Source organism: Thalassophryne amazonica, chromosome 6, assembly GCF_902500255.1.
Source record: "Thalassophryne amazonica chromosome 6, fThaAma1.1, whole genome shotgun sequence".
Lineage (NCBI taxonomy): Eukaryota > Metazoa > Chordata > Actinopteri > Batrachoidiformes > Batrachoididae > Thalassophryne > Thalassophryne amazonica.
In genome coordinates this window covers 39633799-39646246 of record NC_047108.1, presented here as the reverse complement: position 1 = coordinate 39646246, position 12448 = coordinate 39633799, and the positions used below count along the sequence as shown (strand labels likewise).

The 12448-nt window shown below is 41.0% G+C and overlaps 1 protein-coding gene across 1 annotated transcript in view; it reads right to left on the bottom strand.

The window, feature by feature from the left end:
- The window catches only part of LOC117512071 (monocarboxylate transporter 1-like), a 125121-nt gene extending 115875 nt beyond the window's left edge, over positions 1-9246 (bottom strand). Inside the window, exon 1 of the mRNA XM_034172028.1 lies at positions 9047-9246. The gene's annotated coding sequence lies outside the window, so the exon portion shown is untranslated. The remainder of the gene's footprint in view (positions 1-9046) is intronic.
- Positions 9247-12448: the final 3202 nt, after the last annotated feature.

Genomic DNA, 12448 nt, shown 5'->3' with positions numbered 1-12448 from the left:
CAGGGACTTAGAAGAGAGAGACCTAATGTTTAATAGACCACATTTAACTGTTTTAGTCTGTGGTGCAGTTGAAGGTGCTATATTATTTTTTCTTTTTGAATTTTTATGCTTAAATAGATTTTTGCTGGTTATTGGTAGTCTGGGAGCAGGCACCGTCTCTACGGGGATGGGGTAATGAGGGGATGGCAGGGGGAGAGAAGCTGCAGAGAGGTGTGTAAGACTACAACTCTGCTTCCTGGTCCCAACCCTGGATAGTCACGGTTTGGAGGATTTAAGAAAATTGGCCAGATTTCTAGAAATGAGAGCTGCTCCATCCAAAGTGGGATGGATGCCGTCTCTCCTAACAAGACCAGGTTTTCCCCAGAAGCTTTGCCAATTATCTATGAAGCCCACCTCATTTTTTGGACACCACTCAGACAGCCAGCAATTCAAGGAGAACATGCGGCTAAACATGTCACTCCCGGTCTGATTGGGGAGGGGCCCAGAGAAAACTACAGAGTCTGACACTTCAACACAATATGTTAAGTATGGGAGAACTAAGGAGCAATATAATGTACGGAGTGCGTTATGATCAAGAAATTGCTTTACCTTATTCATAATAGAGAGGCTTTTTGAAATTTTCGTTTTTATGTGTCTGATGTGGGCTTTCCATGTTAATTTACTGTCTATTATTACTCCTAAAAATTTGTTTTCAGCTAAATTTTCAATTTGGACACTGTCTATGCTTATTTGTAAATTAGATTTAATCTTATAATTACCAAATATCATTGCTTTTGTTTTATTTAAATTTAATGATAATTTGTTACTCATCCATTTTTTTATTTTACTTAGTTCGTCATTTACAATATTTATAAGTTCATTATAATTGTCACTACTGTAGAATATATTTGTATCATCAGCAAATAATATTAGTTTCAGTGATCTAGATGCATTAAAAATGTAATTAATGTACATATTAAACAATTTGGGACCCAACACTGCCCCCTGGGGGACACCACAAGCAAGGCCAAGACATTCAGATTTGTAATTTCCCATTTTCACGTACTGGACCCTATCTGTAAGATAACTTTTTATCCAATTTCCTGCGACTCCTCTGATACCATAATTCTCTAATTTGTTGATTAAAATTGAATGGTTAATTGTATCAAATGCTTTTTTAAGATCAATGAATATTCCAGCAGCATATCTTTTTCTGTCCAATGCATTAGTGATTTCTTCTATTGCCTCAATAATAGCCATTGAAGTGGTTTTCTTTCTAAAGCCATACTGACCTTCGTTTATTAACTGATATTTTTCTATGAATTTTTCCAAACAAGAGTCAAACAATTTTTCTAGGATTTTTGAAAACTGTGGGAGTAAAGAAATTGGTCTATAATTGGTAAAAAAAATATGTTTATTGTCATTTTTGTACAGTGGTATAACTTCTGCAATTTTCATTTTTTTCAGAACACATCCAGTTTGGAATGACAAATTACAGATATAGGTCAGAGGTTTTGAGATGTTGTTTATGACTTTTTTGACTAATACCATGTCTATATCGTGACAGTCTAGATAGTTTGTTTCTGCATTTATTAACAATGTCTTTTATTTCCTGTTCTTTTGTTGCTGAAAGAAAAATTGAATTTATGTTTCTATTTATGGTTTCATTGGACTGCTGAATTGCTGGATTTGGGATTTCAGCAGCCAAGTCAGGGCCAACATGTACAAAAAATTTATTAAAAACCATTTACTATATTGTTCATGTTGTAATCATGAACATTTTTATCAATAAAATAATCTGGGTATCATATTGGAGGATCCTGGTTTAATTAAGTTATTCAGTTAGTTTAATGTTTTTAATTTTTTTGTAAAATTTCATTATAGTACAACTTTTTACTTATTTGGATGACTTCTGTTAATTTATTTGTATATACTTTATATATCTTATTTCAGCTTCTTTTGTTTTTGAATTAATATTTTTTTTATAAATGCTGTTTTTCCTTTTGCAGGCTTTTAATATTCCTTTGGTTAGCCAAGGACATTTATTGTATCTTTTATTTTTATAGTATTCTTTAAGGGGACAATGTTTATTATACAACGTGCAGAAGATTTCTATGAAATTGCTATATGCACCATCTACATCTGACTGACTGTAGACTGTGTTCCAGTCTTGTGTATTTAAACTGCTGTTGAAGGCATTTATTGTTTCTTCTGTTCTTATTCATTTGTGGACTACTTCTCTGTCATGTTTAGTTTTTTTAAAGTCACAGTCATAAACAATAAACACAGGTAAGTGATCAGTAATATCACATATGAACAGGCCACTTATAACTTGATTTTCAATAATATTCATAAAGATATTATTGATTATTGTGGCACTGTGAGATGTTATTCTGCTTGGTTTTGTAATTGCTGGATGAAGGGACATACTATACATTGTGTCAGAAAAAGCATCTATTGATTTCTGTTTTTCAGGATTCAAAAGATCCATGTTAAAATCCCCACAGACAAATATGTTTTTAGTACTTATTTCTGAAAACATTTTTTCCATTTGTTCATTAAAAATGTCAATACTTGAACCAGGTGACCGATATACACAACTTACAATAATGTTTTTTCTCTTTTTGTTGTATATTTCGACTGTCAGACATTCCATTACTCCATCTATTGTTACTGACATACTTTCTACAACCGTAAACTGAATTGTTTTATGAATATATAATGCAACGCCACCTCCTGTTTTGTTTTTCCTGTTTACATAATGCAACTCATAATCATCTAAATCAAAATCAATACCTTTTTCCTTTTGTAACCAGGATTCTGATATGGCAATAATACTAAATGGTGATATAAACTGTTGCAAATATTCCTTTATAGAGTTAAAATTAGTGTACAAACTTCGGCTGTTGAAATGTATGATTGACAATTTGTCGTCCGAAGTCATGACATTTGTATACTGGTCTTGTGTATAGTAATCACAGTTCATATTTATTGAAACAAGAATGTTGTTGATCGGGTCAGTTTCATTTTCCTGGTCTTGTGTGTTGTGCTCAGTATATTTAAATGTTTCCAGTTCCTTTTATTTAAATTGTAAGATTCTCTGTAGCAGATCTGTATCTTTGTTGTTCCTTGGTGTGGATGTGTTTGTTGTAATGTTCATGGTGGTGAAAAGAGTCTCACGTTGTTACCTTTATCTTTCAGTTGTATTTGTCAAGCTCTTCTATATTTCTCACCACCATAACTTTTGCTTCTTCTGGTGTACCATTCAGTTTGATGAGAATCTTACAATTTGTTACCCACGTCTGCTGGATTCTTTGCTGTTTCTTTAGGTATCTTGCTTTCTTGGCTATATCAGCATTCTTTTTGGTTAAAGGGGCTTTCACAGTGGCGCATTCGTACAGCTGCTCATTACAGCGTATCATCTACGCTGTAATGAGCAGATCTCCGCCCACTTCACGTGGAGTTTTTTCTCAATACGTAGCAGTATGTTGAGGGCTACGCGCGTAGGACGTAAGAAATTAAACCTGTTTAATTTTCTTTGGCGTACAGCACAGCATGGAGCCTCCACGGGAGTCCACGCAGCGCCGTGCTACTGTCCGCTATTGTAAGCCCGCCCACACTGCAATACGGACTGTGCGCAACTTCACATCTGCCTGTTGTTCTTCTGGAGCTATAAATACTGCGAGATCGTTGCTTCACTTTATCATACTGGACGAGGACTGTTTCAGTGTCGCATCATTTCATAAAACCGCTCTCTCTCTCTCACACACACACACAGAGAGGGACAGCGAGCACGTGCGCGCAAAAAAGTGCTGTTATAAAGAGACTCAGATTCCTCTAAATAAAATCTTTCTCGCTCAGAGAGCGATTTTAAATAGTCACAGCTGTGATTATGGAAAGAGAGAAAGGTTTTATTCAGAGGAGTGAGTCTCCTTTTATAAAGGCGCTCTCTCGTGCACGCGCGCTCTCCCTCTCATAAACACCACTCGCTGCATGTCGGTGCGCTCATCAAACGCCCTGATCGATCAGCCTGATCAAAGCTGAAAAGACCTGTGACTAAAATAAACTCGCACTCGCTGCATAAAAAAAACAACGTTAAATGACTCTGTTAAGCCGCACCACACCATGCAGTACAGAACAGAGCGCACTTCCACTGTGTGCACACGTGAATACACACACACTCAGTGTCACATCATTTCATAAAACCGCTCTCTCTCACACACACAGAGAGAGAGAGAGAAATCTGTTTTATTTTATTTCATTTTAAGCAGTATGATAGGGGAGAAAGACCGCTCACATGAACACACGTGAACAAACACACTCATGATAAAATCCCACTGATTTTCAAGCGCAGCCGTCTAGAGAGAACTGAAAAAAAGGGGAAGTGGCTTTTTATAGCAGCAAACGAAAAGCGCTGTGCACACAAACACGCAGCTATACGAACGGAATGAACACTCGAGGTACGCGCGCACTCCAGGCGTACTAAAATAGCCACACACGCCGCAATACGAAACTCTACTAACGGAACGCACAACGGAAAAAACCGAGCACGCACGTATTTGGGGCGTATTTCAGTGACTCACAACGCCGCAATGAGCAGCTGTACGAATACACCACTGTGAAAGCCCCTTAAGTGATCGTTCATGAATACATTTGTTCCTTTTAGTTTAAATCTTTGCTTCAAGAGTGCCCTTTTGTTACTTCTGTTGGCAAATCTTTGTTTGTCTCAGTGTGTAACATGCCTCAATGTGCTCCAGGTCCAGCTCTATCCCTCTACTCTGGAGGTAGGATGCCACCTGTTGCTCCACAGAGAGCGTCTCCTGCTCACTGGGCTCCTCACCATCGCCGACAACCGCACACGCGTATGAGCGCGGCTTGATTTGGATTCCTAAGATGACCACGTCGTTCATACGGGAATGTTGCTCCAGTTCCTCCACTCGCTGCTCCAGCTCTGTGATGCGTTCCAAGAGCTGTGTCTGCTGCGTTTTGACAGCAGACACATCTTCAGCCAGGGAGTCAAGTGACTCTTTCAAGTCTCCGTAATTCGATTTGGGTGGCATCTTGTTGATAACTCCAACCTCGTAGCGTAGCATTTACTCCATGAGAGTTGTGTGCTACAGCGAAATGCGTCCGTCTTCTACCAAGCAGTGTGTGCAGTTACAACATTGTGCAGCTGCAACATTGTGTGCAGTTACATAATACAGAAAAGAGAACGTGATAACCTATGAAGAAGATGTGTAGAAAATTTCATGTTTCTTTGTATAAGTGAAGTATTTTACTGAAAAAATTAATTTATCTGCTGCACTATATGGAAAAAGGTAAAAATATAATTATTTGCTCCATATACGAGGTCTGTTAGAAAAGTATCAGACCTTTTTTTTTTTAAAAACCTGATGGATGTGAATCACGTGCTTGCATGAGCCAACCTTGAACCTTCCTGCGCATGCGTGAACTTTTTCACGCCTGTCGATTGCGTCATTTGCTGGTAAGCAGCCTTTGTGTGACAGGATCTGTTGCATTCTGTCACGTCACGTTCAGTCTACACGGGTTCACAGCGAGTTTACTCACCAGTATGACACACTGCGTACAAGTACGTGAATCAAAGGCGTGCAAGTGTTGGGGGCTTTTAGCAACAACAGCGTGAGGCAGTTTGTGTATGAGGTACTACGAGGATTTTAGAGGCATGTCTGTAGTGAGCATGAGGCCATTAAAAGCCCATTATCTGAGCACATGGTGGCTACGAGTACAGGACAGGCTATTTTGGCTCCGCCCTCTCACGCACTTCATCGTGATAATTCCACCTACTTTGTGCGCTGGACACTGCATATAAAATAATTTTTTTGTAGCGAATTAATCATTTTCTGTTCACAGTTCACAGTTTGGCACTTGAAAGCACCTCTAATGGCTTCTGGAGTCACAGAAGACTGTTTCATCTGGACCGTATTTTTTCCTGTCTCTCTCAAGCGTTGAGGTGGAGAACATATTTGGAACAGCCTAAAAAGGTAATTATTTGTAATGGTCATTTTGTAATATTGTAAAACAGTTGCATGTTCATTCCTTCTTTATCAGCAGCTGTAAAAGTATGTTTATGATAGATTTAACATCTTGTTTATAATGAATCAGATGAGCTCCTTGCTCCTGTTTGCGCACTGACGCAATGACTCGCACTCAAGATGAGCATTTACGCAGAACACAAGCTCGCAAGAGTGATTTTGCAGACACAAACACAAAGTTAAAAGTTAGATCAAGCTTGGTAAAACAGTTGCATGTTCATTCCTTCTTTATAAGCAGCTGTAAAAGCATGTTTAGGACAGATTTAACATCTCGTTACAATCATTCAGACAAACTGCACTCTTATGCGGTGAGCTGACACAACCACTCACTCTGTTCACTTCTTTTTTACCCCACTTGACAAGCTGCAAGTAGTGTTGGTGAGCAGATCGTGCCACGTTGCACGATTTTTATGCGTGAAACATTTTTTTGAACATTTCAAAATTCACTTTGCATGCAGTTGCATGTGCCGTGACCCTCTCGCATTCAGTCTGCACCTGTTAAAGATGAGTTTACTCTCTTGCACGACACAGGGCATGCAAGTGTCAGTGGGCCTTTAGTTACTTAAAGTGGAGATGACACTTCAAAAATTAGGGAAAAACTGATATAAATAGCAAAATATACATACAGTATAGTAAGTTGAAAGTGTTTTTATTCATTATCACTGAAAAATAAAGTTTGTACAGCTTCTCAAAAGTGTGTTTATTGGAAAGTGCGCTTGCAGCGCTCCTTCAGCAGTCACGTGATGCCGTGATATCACAGAATGGAGAGTCCCATCTTTGTCTGTTCGATCAACAACAGGAACAGATGGACCTCAGCATGGACAGTGACGAGATCAAGAACTTTTCTGACTCCTCTTCAAGTGTGGATTATTTCTGACTCGGATCCTGAGATTGTCGCAGCAGTGATTTGACCCTACAGATTGGAGCCGTATCTTTCGGACAAACATTCAAACCAGGAGCATTCTGGCAGCGAAAATAATGCCGACGGTGTTTATGGCGGAGCCAAAGCAGAGGCAAGAGACGTGCCAATTCCGATGGATTTTGAAAGGCTGCAGAATATGCAATGGTAAGGGAGGCTTTGATCTTTGTTGCTGCTGCTTATAACACTCTAATTACTGTATAGCATTTTCGATTTAAGCGTCTGTTTACCGCCTTTGTTACTGTTCCGGAGCTGTGATAGTGTAGCTATTACTTGCAGACCACCGTCATTACCTTCGGGTTTTTGCCGTTTTCGAGTGCCAGGCATTGCATTCATTCGTGTTTAGTTACGTTATTTTCACGAAAGAATAGGAAATAAATGGCGAAAGTTTCAAAAAAGATCGCCGAAAACAACAGTGAACGTGCTGGCGCTGTGTTTACGTGCCAGCGCCGTGTTTACTACATAAGTTCCTTGACCATTTCAAGATTTTTGTGAACATATTATTTGGGGTTGACATTTTATGTGTTCCTGTGAGCAGTGAGAACATGGAGACGGTAGAGGAAAGTGTCTGCTGTTGGGAGCAAATGCGTGTGTGCAAGCGGAGTGAGCGGCAGCTGGACATTTCGTGCATCGCACAACACTGTGGCTTTCGATCAATCAGCCTGGACTTGAAAAGGCTAAAACCTTTCGCCCTTGTGTTTGTGCAATATGCTGCGACACACTGGTCAGGCATATCGATAAACAAGTCCCTGAGAGCTGTATTTAATCAAAGTTTCTGCCGCTAAACAAAGTGTAAACAAGGCCGCCAGGCGCGCAAGCCGATACGGTCTACAGCCAGTGACGTATTTTAGGCTTGGTGCTCAGCGGGAAGCTGATCACAGGGCATGTACATTTTTCAGTGGCGGGACGTTCAAATGTTATATATAACGGGAGAACCGCGTACACTTTCCTAAAACCTTTAGGTTGACTGAATTATATAACCTTTGTTACATGTAATAAGACTATGTTGTCTTTAAGTGTCATATCCACTTTAAGCTTTGAAGTTCTACCAAGTCAATGTAAAAATGAACAGGTGCTCCAAATGCTGCACTAGTTACTCATGTCTGAAACTTCACAAAGTTTATGTAAATGAGCTGATCCTGTAAGTATTGCTCGTTACTTATATCTTTACAAATTCAGTGTAAATAAGGATCCATATTAAATACCATTGACAACGTACATATATCTACACATCATCTCAAAGTACTGACTCAACTGCCTGCGTCACCACCATGTGAAATTTGAAGTGGCTATTTATACTATACCATGTACATATTTCACAGTACAGCATCCAACAACATACACAGGGATCATAGCGCATCTGATAGACTGCTGTGATCATAGTGACATAAAGAGAGGCATCATGGTGTCAAAGCACAAGTAAAGTTCGATCTCAAAATTCAGGATTAGAGTTGTGCATGACCTGTGACACTGAGTAGTTCAAATAATTAATGATTTGGTAGCCTATCAATACAAACAGCTGAAGAAATTCAAACCACCTTTCATAGAGGTCACCCTCACAATCTGATAGCCACTGATCCAGTACCATTGTTTCCACTCTTTCCACACTGTGACAGCAGTCATTGTTATGATAAGACTCCCTTATAAATAGACCAGGACAATGGTGCTGCATAGGGTCAGGACCCTGTGGAGTGACTTTTTCCATGGAGGGCTGACCATCAAGTGGCGGCCTGTGAAACCGGCTCAGTTCAAGTTACACAACAATCACAGCGAGCCAAGGACACAGAGACCCTTGCAGACAAGGACCTCCACGTGTCCTCTGCCGTTCTGGCTCGAGTCCCTCTCACGGAGGATGGACCATCCAGATGTGCAGTACGTATCATCTCACTAGTACAACATCGGCAGCACAAAGCCCGAAAGGACGGAGCAGTCACTCAAACGCTCATTACTTTTAACCTCACGTGGGCACCGTCAGTCTGGAACAAACGCTTACGTCAGGAGCAGAGCTAGCTAATTTTCCACGTAGCTGCTCATTCCGTGCTGAAGTTGAAATTTCCTCCTTTCACCTCTTAGTTTCAGTTCATCGCTCACTCACCTCAGAAATTCAGGCTTGTGTCCGGCTGTGGCTCGACGTCCTTCTGTGTGGCGTGTTCGTCTGAACAATGAGGCGAATACTTCAGCGTACAACAACTTGTATCGATGATGGTGAAGATGATGACACCGCAACCAGCGCGCATGTGCAACAGCGCCCTCGCGCTCTGCAGGAATCTCACGAGCCGCACGTGCAGAGGGGAGGGGCGCTGAGTATATGCCGCATGTAAAACCACATTATACTAAATACTGGTTCTAAAGTGTCACAGGGACTGCCAGCAGCCGCAGTTATGTATATACAGAAGCGGAGAAACCCCGGCTTCAGTGAGAAAAAGTCCTCCCACATACTGTGGTCCTCCCACAACACAGCTAACTAGATCATGGTTCAGCTCTGCCGGCAGGTAGCTTCTTGGCTGCGTTTTCATAAAAGAAAACTTTTAACATGACTTCCTGTGTGCTGAAATTCATAAAAAAAACTTAATGTTTTCATGTAAACATCAACCTCCAGCCTTATATGTGCTGGTACCAACGGGGTGTAACTAGAACAGAGTGGGCTAGTCCACCTCAGTTAAAATAGCTCGAAAACAATACATGTAACTCAGCAAATTAAACGAATCTACAGTAAAAGGCATCAGATGGCTGATGCATACCTGTGCCCTCTACACACTGCGGTACAAATGTATAAGTAAATACACATATTCATCAAAGTCTGCTCTCTGTAAGAGCAGCGCTGTGCTGTGTCACACAACACGGATCAGCGCACCCGTGTATTGTGGTTTGTCAGCCCTCTACCTCAAGAGATTTTGTTTTAAGTTGTGTTGAGTGATAACTTTTTAAGCAAAAATGTTGATTGTGATAATAAAGTATTTTGTTGTCACGTACAATGTTTGGTGAAATTCTATCCTAGGTCTTTTGGATCCTTTGGATCTATGAAGCTTAAATATGTAAAAGTATCGGTATCAGTACCGATATCTGTGATACTGGGCCTGTATTTACTTGGTATCGGATCAACACCAAAATTCCCAGTATCGCCCACCTCTAAATGTTAGTTTAGTGGTAAGTATCCCTGGCTGTCATGACGTTCAGTTCTCTGACAGAGAGAACAATGCTTTTTGTTTTTTCACTCCCTTCATATCAACCAACATTTAAGAGTTGGGCTTGAGACCAGAGGATCCTCAGTTCAAACCCCAGCCTGACCGGAAAATCACTAAGCCCTGATCCCACCCAGTGGCGGCGCCAGGAAATTTTTGTTGGGGGAGCTGAGGAGGGGCTGGGGTAAAAGTTGGAGGAGCTTCACAAAATATCATTGAAATGAATAATATATAGTAAATTGCTTTAGAAATACCAAGGTATATGTTTTAGTCACCCGTGCTCCTCTAAAATGTGGTATCAATGCACACACACATCACTTAAGCCCAGGTAACACATAGACGGTTTTGTTGGCGGGTAGTACGTAGACCGAAGTTTGCGGTACTTCCGGCTGTTTTCACGGTGGAAAGGGGCGGAGCAATTCACCGGCGTTTTGAGCGCCATACTAGCCGCAAATACACGGATAAAACGCCGCTAAATCCGCCGAATAAAGCGGCGTTTTGACGCCATAGCATCCGGCACACGTCAGGCAATGGAGGTTAATACCCAGTTCTATCCTTTACAATCGCAGGTTAAGACGCACGTGAGAATGGCGGTGTTCTGCTGCCGCCAATAATGCCCTGTGTACCGCTGGATTTATCCAGGCAAATCCTGTGTTACTCCAGGAACTTTTGCATATAGGCACCGTCCCCAGAGTGTAATAGGCTGAAGCAGCTGTCACTGCAGGGGGAGGGAGCTCATCTCTCAGCCTTTTCTTTTCCTCTCCTTTTCCTCTCCTCAACGTGTTGCTCGTCTCCACCACAGGCCTCTCCTCTGCTTCTGAACCAGACCTCTTGGTAAGTCCTTGCCGCTGCCAATTTTCTTTTAGGAGGCATACTGGAGCTTCTCTGCAAAAATATCTGGAGCTGGCCGCGAGTGAGAGCAGCGCGCTAGCGTTTTTATATTGACCGCCGCCTATTGGCCGTTTGGAACGCCGTTAACTTGGAGGTGGTGTTTAGAACGGCGTACTGTCCGCTAGCGCCGCCGTTTTGTCTTCCTCTGTCGCCGGTTAAAACGTCTTTGAGGACGCCGATGTGGGCTCTATCGCCGTTTTACACGCTGTTGGTTAGGGATACAATGCCGGCCACCAATTACGGCGGTGTAAACTGCAGCACTACAGGAAGGGGCGGGATGAAACGGCAATTAAAAAGTATCAAACGCCGTTGTTCGCGTTGTTTGGTCGAACCCCCTGAACCCCTTCTATATACGGGCATGTATTTTTGTACATGCTCGTACAGAGAGAGTGCAGTTCAAACTGGATTCAAATTCCTTGTATTCTTGCCGATACTTCGTGAATAAAAGCTATTCTGATTCTGATGCATCTCTGTGCATGCTGTATCATGCACAGAGATGCATCACATGGCCAGAATGTTGAAACTGATTTTCACCCACAACGCAAGTGATAATCATAATTAGGAGTGATGAATGTGGTCAAGACTATAAGAGTAAATGTTGATTATAATGAAAGCAGGGCATGGCAATGTGCAGAATTAACAGTGGCTACTGGTTGCTGGTATTTCAGTGTAGAACAAAATACCCAGATGGTCCTGACCATAAATCATTTTACCTGTGAATACAAGTGAAATCTTAATATTGCATATGGGAAAAAATCTGACCCAGAATGCACTGCATCATCATCATTGGGGGATTTTTTTTTCTTGCAGTCAGTTCAAGTTGTGGTTGCTTTCATGCAGTGAAGTTTTTCGCTTCGTAGCACCTGAGAACAGCTTATTTTGAAGAAATACATGCAGTATAAGCTACGAAAATGTCTAAGTGTCTACAGCCACACGTTTATCTGATTTTGGAAGCATGTGACCATGAAGGCTCTGCAAGGAGGTGACAGCAGGAGACTACAGCGAAAATAATAACTGTGCTCCCCTACATTGGTTTGTAGGTGACTATATGATATATTAGTGGAATCTGTTGATATCTACTAACCAAAGTTTGTGGGTTTGAATGGTGAGTGTTGAAGTGCCACTGAGCAAATCACTGGATACCTGAAACTGCTGAACCATTAGACTCATTGCTCAGTTCAGTGGCACCCAGATATGAATGGAAAGAAGAAAGCAATATGTGCAATAACTTTTTGTTGCCACCATAAATTCACTTTATATGTTACATTAATTATGATTTTGACTTTAAAATGTCTACAAAAAATAACATCTAAACATCTAAAACTGGTAAACCACAATCATTATATAGAGGACATAAAAGCTGCTGTTTCAGTAACTACAGTTGGTGAAACATAACATGACAATAAATAAATGAGTTTGTTAAA